Source organism: Hyalella azteca, unplaced genomic scaffold (genome assembly GCF_000764305.2).
Source record: "Hyalella azteca isolate HAZT.00-mixed unplaced genomic scaffold, Hazt_2.0.2 contig14656, whole genome shotgun sequence".
NCBI classification, from domain to species: Eukaryota; Metazoa; Arthropoda; class Malacostraca; order Amphipoda; family Hyalellidae; genus Hyalella; species Hyalella azteca.
The window spans coordinates 239,481-259,770 of NW_025944533.1; the positions used below are offsets into that span (position 1 = coordinate 239,481).

Consider the following 20,290-nt stretch of genomic DNA (forward strand, 5'->3'; position numbering starts at 1 on the left):
GCAACTGTGGCTCTGTTTCGAGTCCGCGGGAGCAACTAGGGCGGCACACGTGACGTCATGAGGTGGTGGTGGAGTGACAGACCGAGCACTCGCGGTCTGGGAGGGTCTAGACTCAAGCCCGTCCCATCAAGCCCTCCGCCTCTTCAACGCCCACAAATGTTGCCATCATTGCCACTAACTGCCACTTTACATATATAGAAGAGAACACCTTGCCGAACTGTGGCACTACGACATAAGCTTCTGCTCAACGCGTACTTGCCGACGCGGCAAAGCTGACTATCGCTATTTAGCTGGATAAATTAACTGATGCAACTCAATGACGATAAGTCATCGAAGATTTCGAAACAGAAAAAAGGATAGACATAATCTAATTCATGCACTTCTATTGTCCTGAAAATTCTATAAACATGCAGACCAAAATATTTATATGTGCGAATTAGTAAAAAAAATAATATCTGGATCTAAATATAAAACTAATCACTACATTTCCGTGTGAATGACATGACCATTCGCTGCAAATTAAATTCAAGAAAAATGAAGAATAATTAATATGACATTTTTCTGCAATCAACCATTCACATATGAAGCTTTGTAAGATAAAAGTCATATATTAAGAAATTAGACAGGAAAAACACAAGAAAGAGAGGGTGACTGTCCGTCCAAGCAGCAAGTTAAACAACCATCTTTCAAACACACACCCACCGAGCAGGGCCTATTCAATCAGGTATACCCACCGCAGATTCGCTGTAAAATAATCACGCGACAAACGAAGGAACTTGAGGGGCTCACTCCAGGTAGCCAAAAGGTTTACGATGTTGTGTGGCAAATACGATAGTTAAACGGCAAGTTTTACGAGCAAGAGAGAGCATAAAATGGGCATAAAACTGAACCCCGAGCCAAACAGGGCAGCCTAAACGAGAGCGTGAAGAGCTTGTGGCGCACGTGCTAGACACTTTATTACCGTTAATGAATTGGCCTTTTGTTGTGCATTTGTCGGCTGCCAAAGTTATCACTGCTGTTTAAAGATCACTCATGACTGGACATTGAAGACATTTCATAGCGGGATTTGAATATATGGGGAGGTTTTTTTAATTATCCCGTTATCCCTATCTGGTTTTAAGAAGATCGAACGACATCATAGATGGGTAGTCTTATATATAGTTACTCTTATCCCGATTACGTTTTAAGAAGTATAATGTAAATAATATATGGGCAGACGGATTGATTTAATCCCGATTACGCTTTTCGAAAACTAAAGTAAATCATGAATGAGTAGACTCTTATCCCAATTAGGTTTTAAGAAGACTAAATAAAATAAAAATTAGGTAAACGGGTTAGTCTTATTCCGATTACGTTTTAAGAAGACAACCATCAAAAATAATTAGAGAATCATTAATCAGTTGGGCGTATTAAATTTTGCAAAATTGTATATATACTTGAAAAAAAAGTTGCGAGAAAATAATGACACCAAAGAAGCTCACAAAAAAGTAACTTAAATGTCCTGTTCAAAGTCCGTAGACTTTTAAAACAATAATTATTCATTAGCTATGACGGCGCAATGACATATCAATGAGACAATGAGAAAACTTGTCAATAATTATTAAAGTTATTAATCAAGTTAGTCATAAAGTGAAATACAAGTATGATGCAGAAAAGTTTACAAATCTTTTGCTTGAAAGAGATGCTTATTTTAGAATTTATGAATGATCGCAATTAGAATAGAATAGAATAGAAGTGTCGGCGCTGAAGATATAGGCCCATTAATTAATAATTATAAATAATCCAATTAATAACAGAATTATTAAGTTTTAAATCCAATTTGTCTGATTTCTTACACTGTGTAAATCAATCTTATAATTTAGGGCTAACAGCTGATCAATATGGAGTTATCAAGACGAATTTTGCAATGACTTGGTCATTTGCTTGACAGGTGCCGATAACAGCTTGAAATCAATATTAGCCAAAGTCTTTCATTTTAGGCGTTAAAATGGCATTTTAACATAGTTTTTTGAAGTACATGATTAACAATTACTTAATACGATATAAAAAATAAATTGGTTTTCGTGGGAAAAATATGGAAAACGGAGCCGTTCGCAACCATTTCATGTCAGTTTTTGGCTTATGTTAGTTTATCGATTATCAACTCCCATTTTCTGTGATGTGAATAAAAATGGGAATTCAGTTCCCAAGATGAGTTCAGGCAAGCAAGTTCGGTCATTGGGTGACAGAGTAGGAAAGCACCGCCCGGTATGTGAAGAAGCAGCCAATAGAACTTTCTGATAGAAACACCTGTCATCATAACTCAACATGTTACCTTGCCCTAGTAGTCGCGCATGCAGTCCATAAAAAAATATAATAAACAAATTTAATTTTAAGATTTTGAAATAAATTATCAATATTTATACGATATAAACAACCAATATAATTTTATAAAAATTGGGATGCAACAAAGTCGTCTGCGATCAATGAAATTAGATAAATGATGAATGCAATTACCGCGACTGGAAACGAATGCAGTCGGACTGATCGAATGCAGTCGAATATCCACAATTATATACTAACTACTAATATAAATGTCAATAGGCATAATAATTATTTTAGAATAATTTGTTGGATACTTGACTAAAATTTAGACCAAATTAACCTTTGATCTAAAAAAATATATCAGTTTTAATCATTTTAAATTGAAAATTTTGCCAACAATTTCAATGGGAATAATTTGGAAAGTTTTCTCTGGAATCAAATAAATAACTTATGGGCGTTAAACATTGATATACTGCACACTCTAGGTCCGATTATTCCAGGCAGTGAATCAAATAAACCCATTTCATTCAAATGAACTCGAATAATTCACGAAAAACTCGTTTGACTTCTGTTCAATTGATAAGCTCCACTCAGAAAACATAAATTTGCATTATTAAATATATTTAGGTTTCAATACTTCAGATGACACCGGTTTGAACGGACAACATTTTTTTAAACACCGTATAGAGAACTTTGCATTGCATAGACAATATTCATTAAAGTGAAATTACTATATTCCCTTCCAAATGAATTAAAAAATGTCATTGAACTGTGAAACGAATTAACGTTAAAAATTGCTGTGAGTGATGCACGAATCATTGGAATAGTAAAACATGCTACTTAGTCAGTAATAATGTGAAATTTATCATGCATCATTACGATAATCGTGCATGCTAATGGGTAAGTGAATAGGTAACAGCTATTAAATAGCTATTGTGTCATGCATGCACTAAGATAAATAAACTAGCACCTACTGCAATTGCGGCATGCACACAATAATGAGTAAAATAAAAATTCTAACAAAGTTTCCCTACAGCAATAAAAGGATATTTAAAGTCATTAGCGCTAGCTCTTGATGTGTAAACGCTGAACAATGTTTGCAAATAGTAACGAATAAAATAACGATAAACTATTAACTAAAGTTCCATACAATGTTCCAATGACACAGGTACCGATTTTAATAAAATACAATCATGGCCGACATTTAAAAATTTGGTAGACTTTGAACCGTTATCGTTCCTGTGTGACAAATTTGAATTGATTTTTTTCATCAAAAAACAAGAAATATTGATCGTTCTAGGTTATTCAGAATTGACAGCCGAATGCAAAATGAGATAGAAATAAACTGCGTTATTCAACAAACGTGCATTAGGTGTCGGTAATAGTATATAAAGATATCAACATTTTCCTTCGATAAGCAAAAATATTTGCTTCAAATTTCATGCAATAAATATTGAAAAAATCATGCTAATCTGTATGTAATACTGGAAACTTCTAACTTCTTTTGCGAGCTCCGCGCTTTGTAAAACATTCAGTCTTAGAGTTGAAAGATATTTCAACTCTTCTTTTCGTTGATCACCAACACTCAAACGCCGGCTGCTCTCAGTCTATTAGTGCACGATTGTTTTTTCTGGCACAAAAAATTCCGGCACTCGTGAGCTCATGAATATTTCAAGCACAAATAATAAACTAAATTTCAAGTTATTCCAGATATTAGACTACATTAGAGTCATTGAATGTCATGAGGTGTCAAGAAGTCACAGCGTGTCAGCAGAACACGCAAGCGGCGGCACTGCGGAGCTCACAGAGAGAACCATCCACAGTCAAGTCTGGCCAAGCTATCCGAGACTGCTGGTGCTGTTGCCACCGCCATACCACTCGCGACTACCACACACTACGCCCCGAGACTGTCCGACCGTCCTATCGATACAACCTTGCAACACCACCACCACCCTTCTGCACGACGCGTTTGCAGAAATCCCCCTCCCGCCCCCACCGTGGTATCCCCATGGTGTGGCCGGGGTGCTTGCCGATTCTTGGTGCCACCAGACGGGTGCAAAATCAAGGATCCGAACGAACTCCCGTAAGCTTGGATTTTGCAAATCCGAAAATTTGCAAAAAAGAAAGAAGGGCCGCTTATTTATTCTGACTCATCTGTGCAAGTGATTATTTTGCTTACTAACTGATGGAAAATAAAAGAAGATAAATGGTCAATGATGCAAATGCACTTGATGCGAGAAAAACGCTTGCAGCGGCCTATTTATTGACTATGATCATCCTAAATACCACGCATGTCTGTTCCCGCGCAATCATGATACAATTTAATGATAGAGACGAACGGATCGGACAAGCACAGATAGAGAAAAAAATGATTAATGGTTCTAGGCTAGTACAAATAACCAGTTGCGAAGACCGCGTGAGATTGAAAAAGCTAAAAAAAATCAAGTTTGCAGTTGCTATCACTCCCTGTAAATTGTTTTAGTTCGCAAGTAATAAAAAAATTCCATGGTTATTTGTGAGCTGAAGAAATGGGCATTCAGAGATATAACATTCTAATTATGCACACAACAGCAATTTCTTTATTATACATTACGCATTTTTTTCAATGCAAGAAGTTACAGAACACAAGATTTTCATTCGAACCCTATTTACATATATTTGTTTTGACCACTTTTCAAGCAATCAGCTTGTGACTAAAAGTTATCAAAAGAAATTGAACCAAAATAGTGCAACGTATTTGGTTTGCGAGCCAGTATAGCACCTAGTGTATTACAGTCACCGTCACCGTGCAATCGTTGTGAACAACGAATTTGAAACATAATAAATCAATTTAAATCGGTGTAGTAAAATTAGCCCTCAAAAAATCGCTCTTAAATCAGTTAAAAATGCATAAAATATCACAAAATTTAACATATACCAGCATTATGATCATTGGAAATAGAAAAGTTGAAATTTTTTCATAACAAAATAATAAATTTTACATTTCTACAATATTATAAATAGCACGATAATGTGATCTAGAACTAATAGAAGAGCGTGCATTCAAAACAGCGTGCAGAAATAAAAAATTATTTAAATAAAAAATAATAATGCAGAAGACACATTACCAATGATAAAATCGCCAGATAATGCTATTTTTTGACCCAAGATGCCAACAAAGTGAAAATTGTCATCGAAATTTCCGCCTGCAACAGAAGTGCCTGCATGGGCACCATCAGCTATGTGCGAGGACCTTCACTAAGAAGAAATTAATATTAGATGGCAGAATTTACTTGTTTACAAACGTGCGATCGATGACCAGAGAATTCTCTGGTCATCGATCGCACGTAAGAAAATATTGTACATGAATACAACAGAAGATAGATTGTCTCAAAATAGTCACCAGAAAAAGATTCAAATAACCCGTGCGAGAAGTTTTCCAGTGAAAGATTTGTCTGTCACAAGAAAAAGACCAGCACAGCCGAATAACAAATCATTGAAACGGATAACGAGCAGCACCGAGATATTATATGCACCATCGACACAATGGAATCAGTCCCAGCGCACCTTTTATACGGTTAAATATACAAGGTCACGTATAAATTGGCGCCTATATTAAGACGGGCTGGTAAAAACGCAACTTTATTCTTTCAAGTTGAATTGAAAGGAATTTTATTGATTTATCACCCCTACACGTACGTACGGGGGCATAAATAATAACTCTCATTAAGCGTTGTTTATGAGAAAATAGTTTCAGGTTGCGACTGTTACTTTTCGTCCTATAGTGACTTAGTCACCTTTGAGGTATTAAATTTTGTAGTTGGCAGCTTAGAATGGGAAGAGCAACGGGGAATTTGAAAAAAATTGAAAAAAATTTGAAATCAATTCTGATGCTCGTTGGTGAAAAATAACATCAAAATAATAACAGAATTTATAACTCTAACGATTCATGATAGTTAAAATTTATACTATACGTTAGTTCATGAACATCACAAAACAATATTTATATCAATTCTCAATTGTGAAAATGATTTGGTGTTTTATATGAGTATGACAACTACCCTGCAGATCCGTGAATCTCCCACCAATAACTTGCAAATTGATAGCTAATTCTTCCTTATTGTTTCTGCAAGCACTCTGGCCTTGACTGATAGTCAGATTATAGTGGAGTGCTTCGGTATATCAATTAAGAAGGGACGTTAAGCCACCCATAACTTGGCCATATTAATTATGTCTCCTGCTGGTCGCGGCCGTTCAAAATCAATGTCTTTAATGATTCATTACTTCCATCAAAGTTTCACGCTTGACATGCGACAGCAAAGGCATGGAGTTAAGAGACATGAAAAATTCTGTTCCAATTATACAGACAGAATTGAACAAAACAAAACAGCCGACTAGAAAGACAGAATTTAATTTTTTCCTAAACTTTGTCAAGGATACTTTCCTCCGAAGAATTGAAAAGCATAAAATCGTCAAATAAATATTCCATATCTCCGCAGAAAAGTGTTCGGAAACCAGAACTGTTCCATTATCAGTTCTTTAAAAAATTGTATGTTACAAATACGACTTCAATCAACAGTGAAAATTCAAGTATACACGAAACACGTACATTATTAATGCAACGAGATATCGACAACGGGAGATGAAAATCTCTTATTTACAATTTCAAGAGAATATGAGCTGTACGCGTTATTAGAACGGCGCTTCCGTTCAAAATTTAGGATTTTGGTATAGCTGCATTTTTTAAATAAAAATAACGAGGATGTCTTTTTCCTGTTGCAATTTCAACTGATTGTTTTTTTTTTCGTTCCGTTTATCCTTTACTTGTTAATAAGGTTTCAATTTCTTCCGTGTATATCAACGTTTTCATATATCCATGTTCTTGAAGTTTATTAAACTTTTTGAATTGATGACGGAGCTGGCCCCCAAACATTTTCAACGAAAGATATAAAGATTTTCCTTGGCGTTTCCTTTGCTATTAAATTTTTTATGGACTTTCGATTTAAGAAAACTAATGATATAATTAATATTTTCTGCACTTTAAATCAAAACTTGATGATTTTTTCTTCTCCGTATAAAAACACAACATTTACTGTGAACGATAACGCTGAGAAAAATATAAATTATTCTAGAACTTTTGCATGGATAAATTCAGCGGTTCTTTATGGAAATAACTAGACGTTAAAACCAGGATATCACGGAGAAAAGATATAAATCCTGGACTGGCCTAATCGTTCTTTTCCGTGAATCATATATGTAACTTCAGACTTTCACGAGGTTATTTGATATATTAGATGGTAGATAGTGGGTATAAAAGTGGAAATATTGTTCGATCACTGTAAAGCACACTTATATATTTTTATTAGACATCCAAGTATGGTTAGAAAGAGGCTGGACCCAAAGTTTCCATACGTGGTATACAGGAGCAAAATTACAAATCACGCGTTTTATTTGAATAAATTTAAATACAAAAATGCAAAATAGTATTCCCTTAAGATTCAGCACGAATACCAACATGTTAGTTTGTTGCACGCTCTTCAGTAGTCTCTCCCAGACCAATCCCTCAAAAGGTTTGTATAATCGGGCGAAACGTCGACGCCCGTGTCAATGGTAAAACATTGTAACATTCAAGGTAAGCATCAACTAGCAATTAATGTTTCGCCCATAGACAAATTATACAGCGGAGATCATATGTAAATAAGATTCTATAGCAACGATAATGCTCGTTGACGGTAGAATCTTATTTACTGGGAGTTTATGTTTATGTAATAATCGAAATTGACAGTAAAATTGACTTGAAACTGAATTTATTCATGATACCTGTAGCACAGAATCCTAACGTTGAAACTAAAGATTTGATAGCTCAAAATAATTGAGCATCGACGACATTATATCAATCAATCTAAACTCTCTAAATCAAATTTAATTCACTCATAATGAAGAAGGAAAATATCTGTAGCAAGCGCTCATAGCATTGCTACTCCTCTCTTCGTAATAGACTCCATGCGTCAAGTCGCTGTTGCTGAACATTAGATGTCTTGAATCACTCATGCAGTCTCATTTCCGCTCGCCATTATAACTAAGGAGTTGAGAGTTCAGCTTACACAGAGCCGCATTAACACCCATGAGGCAATTTTAAGGTAGCGAAGTTAAGGTCATTTTAATATAGTACCGAGCGTTGCGTCTACTGCCCATGCAACATTAGTATGAGGTGCACACAAGATTGTCTCGTTGATGACGAATGTGAATGAGATGCAAGATTATCTCGTTGGTAACAAACGTGAATGAGATAAAAGATTATCTCGTCGGTGACGAATGTGAATGAGACACAAGATTACCTTGTTGGTTACACAGGTTGAATGAGACAGAAGATTAGCTCGTTGGTTACACAGGTGAATGAGACACAAGCAAGATTATCTCGTTGATGACACATGGGAATGAGAGACAAGATTATTTCGTTGGTTAAACACGTGAATGAGACACAAGATAATATCGTTGGAGACATAAATGAATGAGGCATAAACCTTCATATCATGCTGTCATATTTATCCACAATTGAGAATCATATCACAAGCCTCGCTTATTTTTTCTCCACAAAAAAAAAGTATGAGCTCGTGGAAAATTTCGAGGGTTAATAATTTTTGCGTCTAGGAGTAAGGACAACATAGAGACGAGTCTGAGTAACATATCATGCACTATAAGGAATTCATTACCCTTTAAATGAGTTGAATTATACATCAAATAAAAGCTATATGAGTAATATGCATGGGAAATAAAAAAAATGAAGCAGGTTTTGACCGTGACATCTGCATAGACCAAAAAAACTTGCGGTCGTCTTCCCGCTAAACTGGACTGATAGCAGGACTCGTTTAAAAAGACATTAGTACAATAAAATAGGATGACCACGAAGAGGTAGAAACCTTGATGCAAACCTGTTTTTCCTGAAGTGAATATAAACGTGGGACTAAATCAAGTGGTCTTCTCATGTGCACATTTCGTTCGAAACTGCATTGTATTTTCATCCAGTGTCCGAGGAAGTCATGCCCCAAGAAACTCGCACGAATTTTCGAGTGTACGAGCGGTGAAAAGTTGAAAGTATGCAAATAATGAGCATGTTGGTGTCGAGGATGATGAATTCAAATTTTGGAAATATTTTGGTATTAAATTAATAACTTTCGCCCGGAAAATTCAATTTAATTCCATTCAATTTATTCAGATGTCCTTTCATATGAAGTTAATTCAATAGAATTTCTATAATGTTCGTGGAATACTTCTGAAGGTCAGAGAATTCCAAAACAGAAAGTTCATTGCTTAATAAAAATTATATTAAATTAAAAATAACAAAGTATATAAACACACAACAAGGCCTGAAGCGTGATAGTCATATCAACTTAATTCAAGAGGTGAAATCAGAAAAAATCCTAAACCTTAGTCCTAATTATAGATCATCGAGGAAACTGATAGCAATTGAACATGAGGAAGTGCTCTAGTTTTGTATTGCTCAGTTCTCCAGCAAACCGAGCAAATGCTCTTCAGCTCGAGCCAAGCCAGTAATTTATGAGCTCGGCTCGATACTTCTACTTTGATGTTTCATGAATTATTGCTGCAATGCATCATTGTGTTCTCCGAGGTCAGAGTTCTGAACTGATTTATTATTCTGAATTCTCAGCTAAGCGACCTGAGTAATTATAGGCTGTCTCTCTTATGACGCTAAGACGAAAAAATTGCTTCTCATGAGTTCAACAGAAAAAAAGAATTCCCGTGCATGCTAATTCTGAGAAATTCGTACATGATTTGAATACAATGGATGATTTTTTTCACTACTGCGTGTAACTGTGCGAAGAAAGTATGAAATGTGTTAAAAGATCTGTGCACTTGAAAAAATATGGACATTTCCAATTGATATACCGGAAGAAATCCGCAGTACGTTGTACGAGGTAAGTGAAAAAATGGTAGGAATTTAAGGTAGGTAAGGTAGGTAGGTAAGTGAATGAATCTCTCGCGGACATATATGTTCAGATGAACAATAGCGTGAGAGCTACAATAATATAACAACCAATACGGGTTGAATAAAATCTTTCAACATGTATTCCTCCACCGTCCAGTAACTCGTCTGAGTCTTGTTGAACGCTTTTCGAATTGCATACGTCCTGATAGCAGGTATGCTCAAACTGAAAATATTTTTAACGACTTTTTGAGAGTCCTTCATGATAGGAGGAAGCTGATTTTTTTATCAATTTGATTAAGGTGGAATTTTTAAGAATAAAGTTCACGATTTGTTGTTATCTCAATCAGGTCGTCTAAAAGTAACTGAAATAGTAATCAACATGAGATTAGCTATTGAACCTAATGTCCAGAGCACAGATTTTGACCAACTAAAATATTATTGGTCTTGAACGCGTTTGCGAATTATTTTCTAGAGCTAAAAGTTATCTTTTGAACGCATAGTCTGTAAAAACGAATTTTACTGCAAACTATACAGACGGCTCTCAGTACATGAAACCCTCGAGATGAAGTTAAATATGCAAAAAATTATATCAATAATAATACCAGCAAATCGGCATTCAGACGTTATAACGTTATTGAAGGAAAAGCCTTGAAAACTATATCGATGTTGCAAATCAATTATATAATTATAAATGTAGGTCAAGAAGCGCAAACTCTTGCCCAAACCTAAAATAAAAAAGTCAATGTATATTTTTGCCATCAAATTGTTGACAATTGAAGACAAAGACGTCCGGCACTCGATTATAATCTTTAAAGCGTAGCAAGCACGCATAAAACTCGAATATTGCGTGAGAAAAAATGTCAGGTTGAGTCCTGAATGGCCAGAGACGCTCGAACAGCCACACTCTTCCTGTACTTGCAGCCGTCCGATCTCGGTTTTATCGGTGATTTTGGCGCTTTAAAGGTACTGCAACCGAGGTTCCCTAATTTTATGACTGATAAAAAACAAATGAAGTGACTTGAAGCGCAAACAAGTAATGCGCATGAATAGGAAATCGAGAGACAAAGTGAATACGACTTCCGTGAGGTTATGAATGGACTTGCATTACGAATGTAGACTGACTTTCACCAGTGGAGACTGGAGACATTATAGGCACTACAGTTCAATATATAAAAAATTGCCGTTGTGATTCTCCGACATATACAAAGATATTTGTGATTTCAAAATGTGGATGAAAACTTTAATGTATATTTGATTTTTTCCTAGAATTAAAGGAAATTAGTGTTTCGTTTGCGTTTACTCACAATATAAATAAAGATTATAGCCTAGAATTCATTAAAAAATTATATTTCAAGCAATTAATGAAAATAAATGTGCGTAAGTTTTTTTAATACAGCTTTCTTTAGTCTGAAATTACACACCCTACAAACTCGTCTACTTAATCCAGAAATTATGGTTTATAAAAAATCATTATTTGAAGCCTAATATCTTCCTATCAAAATTAATGTATTGCAAATTAAGAGGGACATGAAACTAAAATAAACTAAATGTTAGCGATTATAATCACCGAATAATAATAACTAATAATTATTAATTGCAATTTAAGTAGTCATGTCACATGAGCAATAAATTCAGATGATTCAGGTATAAGCCGTAGCTTGTATTTACTAGTTTGAAATTCCATTCATAAGCTCTTAAAATAGTTATTAGATTTTAAAATTTATGAAAATTCAAAGAGATTATAAGTAAAAAAAACATACAAATTACTCAAATTTTTATGCTCAATTGAATCTTAGAATTTTCAATGAATTCTTGGAATCGGAGACAAGAAAAGAATTATATCCAGCTGGATTATATGCTCCGTTACTATTCCATCATTCGAATTAGAATAATTTAATTCACATCTAAATATTTATATAGGATCCAAATTTATTAAAAAATTACCCTGCAAGTGACGAATAATCAGTAAAAATTAAAAAAAACTTTAATAAGCAGCAACAACTTTAATAATCCAGAACAAATCATGTTAATAAAAAAATTTACTCAACCTTAGATCGATTAACCTAATAACTGAAAATGATATTACATGAAAGAGATATGAATACATTCTCAGTTAAGGCAATGATAGGAAGGAAAATACAGCTCCTTCACAGGAAGATTCTCAAGGTAAACTAGTTTATGTTTAAATGAAAAAAAAATAATTAGGACTAGAGATTATACTTAGCTGAATGAATTCCGCTTTTTAACCGTGGAAAACATAAACTTTTTAACGATGTCATAATATATTACCTGAATTAGCTACTTTTTCGAAAAGCTTGAGACCTCAAAGCCACCACGCCATTATTAGTAACCCTGAACTCGAAACTCACCCCTTGCTTCCAACAATCGAACCTTTGCCAATGGACAAACTCGAACTTCTATTCGCAGACGATTCACGAAAATCATATTCTTGGTCGAGAATTTGGACGCGATTCGGCAGTGTTCCATTAACTTATAGGAATCCATTAGAGCAACTGCATAGCACACTCGGACAAAGTTGGAGCAACTGACGCAGCTTCAAATGGTGGATCGGCAAAACATGTCGGCGGTCTCGCGACCGTAGCCCTCGCGTCGGCTGATGCTGGGTCGGCATTGGCCGAAACTCGATGCTCCCTCCCTAGCTAGCGCTGCTTGCCGGCGCACGGTGTCGTCGGAGCTGCCGCTAGTGATCGCAGCGCCCGTAGTGTTTGTTAGGATATTTACAATTAATATAGTTCAAAAACTATTTTAAAGTGACCTATATGACAGTGAGTAAAGTGTGGTGAATTTAATTGTGGAAGGATTGTCATAATACAATGCAAAAGGATGCTGAAATCCGAGAAAAAATATTAAAAAAGAGGATAACCACCATTTTGGTACTGGCTCTATGGCATTTGATGATCTGAATATTGTTCAATGACTAAATTTTGCCATTTAAATATAATGCTTATACATTTCTGAGGAGTAACCTCATAATATCCTGGACAATGAGCTGTAATAGACTGCCCTTCTTTATAATTTTCTATTAATAAACGATTAATCATGAGATATTCCCGAGTTCAGAATGAACATGCATATCAATCAATTTCAAAATAAAAACAGGGCAGGACAGAAGTAATGAACAACCATTAATTTGATCGAATGAATGTTGTAATTTTCAAGAGTGAAATCACACATAACGTCTTTATCAATGTCCTTTTTTTGCAAGAAAGTTTTAAAAAGTGGAACTAAATCAAATGCATCAACATGTTATTAATATTTACTGTTAACTTTCATCAAGAACATAATGGTCAGTATTAAAATAGAAGCTAATTTTTTTCTGAAATCGTTCCAGTTTTTGAAGCCCTTGTACAAGTGAGGTGAATGAATCAAAATTATTGCCTTTTTAAGATATCAAAATTTCCAGAGAAGCTTGACCTTGCATGAAGTTGGGCAGTGCTGATTTAGTTTTGCATGGGTTTCACAAAAAGGATGAATGCGGAACATTTCTACGTGCATGATTTTCTAAACCTCTGTTTAATCTAAAATCAATCAATTCATTTGGGGGCGAAGGTGCCCCCCCCCAAAAAAAACACTTCATGTTGCATATATTCGCTGTCCCATTTTTTATGGTATATGATTTCGTGAATTTTAATGAGACTGAGTCATATCAATGAATCGAATAGATCAATAATCAATAGTGTCTAAAATCACACTATTGACCTCATAATATGAAAGAACAATTGGTTTGAACCTTGAAACACCTGCTATGAAGGATATTCAATTTTACAGATGGTTAGAAGCAGTATTAGGCACTGCAAACTCGATACAGAATTATGCAGTGCATGATAAGAGTGTAATTTATATGTGGTCATATATGACCAAATGCCATCAGATATATAATTTCTTTAGCAAACCAGTAATTACTTTTGTGTTATGCTGTCTCTCCCCTCTGCTCCCTCTTTCCTGGAAGTCAAGCAATGAATAAATATTATTCATAAATTTTCACAGACGATAGATCTAATGCCTTGCCGCAGGTCACACGTATCTTGTTATTTCTAATGAGAAATTAGTGAGACAATGCATTATCAATTATAAATACTCGTCTCAAGGGAAGACCTTCGGTGTCCTAGGGACTCACATTCATTTTCGCGTCGTATTGTATTTCATTAGGTCGAAATTTGGTAAGCATTCATCTTGGGATACACATTTATCTCGCATCCATTTGAATATCATTAGGAGCTTTGAGTAATGAACGGTCTAGCAGGCCATCCATTGTTGCTGCTAGAGTGTAACCCTGGATAACATATTGGTGATAGCGATGACTTTTAATTTAATTTTTTGATTGTCATTTAATTTGAAGCACAATTTTCTGAGTCGAGTCGAAGATCGTTGAGGTTTGTAAAAATAAAATACTCAAAATAAAAAGCAAATTTTTCGGCACTTCCGATATTTTATTTTTTATTATTCTAACATTTGGCACATTATTTACATATTTTAATGTGGTTTAGTAGGTAACAACTTACATTAGTACATGGGAAATGAATGATATAAACAGACATTCGAAGTGAAGATATTTACAATAGATTACATTTGATCAGAGCAAAGAGCATATTTAATTAAAATTGCTTCTTAGCTTATAGTAAGTTCGAAAAAACTTAACCACATATGTAAAAATCAATAAAGCAATACCTGAGTATTTAAAAATCGTTCATTATTTTCTCGTAATTCCTCGGGAATCTAAACAGAATTCCTTGATGATGCTAATGAAGGGAGCCGAAAGAAACTAAAAAGTAACCAGCCATAATTGGCCAAGTCAAGCTCTAACGATGTATTGCAAGGCTCCTCATAAATAACAATATAGCGAACAACTCCTGTGAATAAACTTAATCTTCTTGAGACGAGTCTTGAATTGGTTTCTGAACGTATATTGGGTGTATAGCACCACTGATCTTCAAGCTCAGGACACACAATGAGACGCTCCTTATTTTTTGATGCACCTTTTTAATGCTGAGCCAGACGAAGAGCCTTGCTTTGTGTACAACTTCTACCAGCGCGCCAACGTCCACAAACGATAAATGGAGAAGGATTCTAGCGCCTAAGATTAATTGCAGGAATATTCATCAGTGATATCAGATTAACTCGATGGGGGTCCTGAAGGTGCGTAAGTTAGTGTAGTCTGGAAGAATTGGACGTCTACACGGACGGTGTTGCAGATAGTGAGTATACAGTCTACATGGGCAGATAAAAATGCGCAACGGATACGCACTATATATTCATCAGCTTGTTAAGACACGCACATGCATGAGCTTCTCTAGCAGACGTTTTCGACAAATGGATGGCCTCACTATTCATGTTCAAAATCCAATCCGAAGTGTTTAATGTTATGGCAAACGTGAGGCGAGGCGGTACATGAATAATTTTACCGGCACTATTAAATTTTCGTTCCAAATCATTCATTCTACACAACGAACGTTCATCTAGAGAGTGCGATGGGAATTTCAAGCACTTTTTTGCTTTAGAAGAGCCTGTGAAATACTTAGAAAACCTTAACCTCGATTTAAAAATCATTCAGCAGATTAAAATCGCATCGTGTAGTAGTACAAATAATAATTGAACAACAATTTTTGAAAATAATTATACAAGAATATAGAATCCTATTTGGGGCAATTTAATTTTCTTGTATTGGGACCATTAACCACAAAGAACAACAAAGATTTGAATTCTTTTATAAAAATGTCGCTACCATCGAGGAATTAGTGGTTCCTGCGTTATGCATAATAAAGTGATAGAATATTAGCGTCAATGAATCACTTCTTCCCGTGAAGATGTTCCCATACAATCTTGACTGACTGCATTGGTCAGTCCAAATGCCTTGAGTAAAAGTTCTATCCGTCTGAACCGGTCACTGCGTTATGTAGGGTTAGACTGCAACCACAGCCCATAGCCAGTTTGGCCCATACAATAAAACCGGCGTCTTCTAACCTGAAGCCATAAATTAACGAGCAAATTGCACTTTTTCCGAATTTAACCGGATTTATTTGATCACTGACCCAGTCAAAAACATTTTACCAGAGTATTCGGTAACTTTGTTTCTCTTGTAAAAGAAATTCAGCTTCGGTGTGGTGAAATAAATTAGTCTTTCATGTTTAAATTTTTTGCTGCAATAGTTCAACGTCTGTATAAAAAAATTGCAAAAGCAGCGCAAAAACGGAACTCTGCTCTACCTTCGAGTTCATAAAATAATTTTCGAATTATTGAGAATGTAAACAAGTCGTTATTTGTTAAAAACCCGATTAGCTGTAAACCTTTTCGGGTAAATTCAAAATATGCGTTGTTCCAAAAAATATTTCACGACAGGTGGAAAGGAAATTTCACAGCAAATTCAAAATATGCCTTGTTCCAAAAAATATTTCACGACAGTTGGAAAGGAAATTTTACAGCAAATTCAAAAATATGCGTTGTTCCAAAAAAATATTTCACGACAGGTGGAAAGGAAATTTCACAGCAAATTCAAAAATATGCGTTGTTCCAAAAAAATATTTCACGACCGGTGGAAAGGAAATTCACAGCAAATTCAAAATATGCGTTGTTCCAAAAAATATTTCACGACAGGTGGAAAGGAAATTTCACAGCAAATTCAAAATATGCGTTGTTCCAAAAAATATTTCAAGACAGGTGGAAAGGAAATTTCACAGCATCGTTTGAGGCAAGTCTTTTTAGCTTTCCGTTTAGAAGCCCAAGACTTTTTATCGAGAGAACTATGTAGACAAGTCTCATTTGCATTTATGTTGGAATGGTTAGGCTTTGAGGCAAGCCTACTTCTTATCAGGCGTCACCATCATCGTGTCAAGTGACCTGTACCGTATCAGGAAGCTTGACAGTCATCCTATTATTTGTAAACGGAGTGAACTATTCCTTAGTCATGCTAAATATTTTCAAGTCAAGGATCAGAGCACCGTATTTTTTTCTGCTCTATTCGAAGGATTAAATTCTTTTAATTAATGCGTATAATCACAATGTTATTTCGTTGCGTGTAAAATTTAAAAACTTTTTCTGTTAAACTGTAATTTTCTCGAAATTACTTCTGTTGCTAGCATTTATAAATAGAAATAGAATTTTTACCCTCTCAGATGCAAACATCTGGATAACGTAATGACAGTGTTTTCTTAATAGAGAATTCTTTCCTATATATTTACCAATCAACGAAAAATATAGAATGGCGAGTGGAATTTTCAGCTACAGTTAATAGTTGTGAGTTCCATAGTGTTCAATGCATTCGAATATTTCAATCAATTCGAAATATATTGATTTCATACGTCGGTCAAACTAAAATTCACACAAGAAAAAAACAAAAATAAATAGAGAAGATTATTTCAAAACATTTTATGAATAAGGTAACAAGTTCCGAAATACAACTGATGTGCATTGAAACCAACCAGACGATGTTTAATTAAAGGAAAATATGTAAAACCTAAATATGCACATACATGTACAAAAGACTTGCACGATATACTGCCCTGTCATTTCGGGAGCCTCGCCGTCTTTTAGGACTTGTGTTTTTTTTCTTGAAGGTTTGCGAGAGGGATCGAAGGAACCCTGGATTTTTTGTATATTTTTTTATACACATTGGGAAAGGAGGAGGGGGCATATCTCCCTGAAGTGTCATTTTGTATCTTCAGTCTGGATCAGCCCGAAGGTAGGGAGGGGTGAAGGTAACCGCAATGGTCATGCAGCCAAAAAATTGTATCCTTGTCGAAACATTTTGAACTTGTCACAATGGACTGAGGAACATATAGATTGGACTAAGGTCCCGTAAATAAGTTATGTCATGCTAGTATCGGATGAACTATAATATAATAATTATTTGATGTAATATAAGGAATAACGTCATTCAGAACAATAAACGGAATCATAATTGAGAAGGATTTCGGGCAGATTCTTTGGATGAAGAATTTCACAATTTTTCGTTTAGCAACAAATTCCGATTCAGAAAACCAATTACGCAGGTGTTTTTTTTTTTTGGCTTTTCAAAAGAACATATCCAATAAACACTTCATGTCGAGAAATTCGCTGTCCCATTTTTTATGGCATTTGATTTCATGAATTCTAATGACACTGAGTCATATCAATACTCGAGCAGATCAATTGAAACACAGTGGGTGGTATATCTTGCCATTCACACAGGGAGCAGTGCCCCTGACGCGCAAAGGCCACCTTTGCCCCTTGTATATCTGCAGCAAAATAGCACCATGAGAGCTCTTCACACGTAGCCTTTAGGCTCCTTATTGCTTTGGTATTGCTATCAACAGCGAAGGTACATGCGTCTTTGTTAGAGCTATAATGGCATGCCTTACGACCGAAATAACTTATAAGTAAGCTAAGATTTATTTTTCCTTACAGCGTGTACCCTTCAAGGAGGCTGGATTTATGAGCTGAGGCGCGGCACAAGATTCTCTTCCAAGACCTTTTTTGGGACGGCTAATACAGTCATCATCGCCTGCTCTGTGCCCAGGTAATTACTCAATGGAGTCCTGCATACCTGCTACAACCTGAACCTTATCATCGGACTCACAATTGTATTCATCCGTATATATAACGGGTATGTGGTTCTGTACAATTAAGAATATCCTTCGAACGATGTTTTTATTTATGTTGCTAATCTTGCCGAATCTGTAAAACTCATCGAAATTTCAGTAGGGTGAATGTCGTTAGTGAATCTCCATCTAAACGATAAAAATTATTTTGTATATGGAATTTTGAGCGAAATTATCATTTCTACAAAGAATATAAAAGATATTTTTTCATGTTGCGCCGAACATCGAAAAGTGGAAAGGAAAATTCTCAACTCAGAATTCAATGTCCGAGTTCTGTGTTTACAAAAATGTCAATAGAAGAAGTTTCCGAAGATCCTATGCTGTAAAATAACCTTACACCAAAAAAATTTTGCGTGAATACTTCGAATGAAGACGAATTTAAATTTAAAATTTAAAACTCTTCCAACGATAACGAAAAATACTGTCAGCGACTAACACTGGTATTTTTTGCTCTCACATGCATTCTAAATGCAACCTACAGGAATGATTTGCGAAATCTCACGCGAGTTCCAAGTCCGATACTTCAGTATTGAGTGCGCAATGAAAGCCTAACTTAGTGTCGCAGTCAGTGGGTTCTGCAGGAGTTCAGACGTGAATGCATCAGCAAGTCAGACCATGTTTTTCCATAAATTAAGGACAGCGCCAAGAAACGAAAAACGAAGGAGAGAAAGCTATCCTAATGTTATTTTAATGTGAGGTTTTAAAGTTAGGTCGCGACCATCCACCTTCCTTGGCCATTACAAAGACGAGCGACTCTAGTATTGATCGCACTCTGCATCTGCCCTCCGTTGCTGGGTCTCCTGCCTGGCGTTGCCCTTCCTTTCCACCAACTCCCCTTCCTTCCCTGCACCATTCCCTCTTCCCTAGCCCTTCTTTCCATCAGCTCCTATACCTTCCCAGCACCATTCCACCACACCCCTCCCTCAAGCCATCCAGCCTCTCCACTACGCCCTCAGCCTCCAGTTGCACCAGCGCCTCCAACATTTTTCCTCTCTTCCACTTGCTCCCGTTAACCCACGCCTCAATATAAGTCTGTAGGTGGAGAAAATAGGGGATCGTGACAGCGTATAGTTAATGTGGTAGATTTCTAGCGATGTCGAGCATCTTTATTCTTCCCCCTTCATGTAGATTTATGAGGTCTATTCTCAAATTTGTTATACTATAAAGTTTAGAATTTAAAAATATAATTGTATATTATATGAAAACTAGGTACTATTCGTGACAATCGACGAGTTAATCCAAAATTTAATGGGAATTCTTTTGTGAAATTAATTTCGAATCTGAACGTAAAAATCTCCATTTTTATCTAAATTTGCTTTGTTACTCAATTCCCTCGAGAATCCAAATCAATACTTTTATTTTATCAATACTTTATACTTTATCCTAGCAAATTTAGCCTCTTCCAGAATTCACACTACGGTCAGGGTGATCTGCATCCAGTACTCAACTGAGAAGTTCCTCTCTT

The 20,290-nt window shown here is 35.6% G+C and overlaps 1 protein-coding gene across 1 annotated transcript in view; it reads right to left on the reverse strand.

Moving 5' to 3' along the window:
• Positions 1-20,290, reverse strand: part of LOC108667409 (homeotic protein ultrabithorax) — a 246,847-nt gene that overhangs the window by 162,662 nt on the left and 63,895 nt on the right. The gene's annotated exons all lie outside the window — the stretch shown is intronic.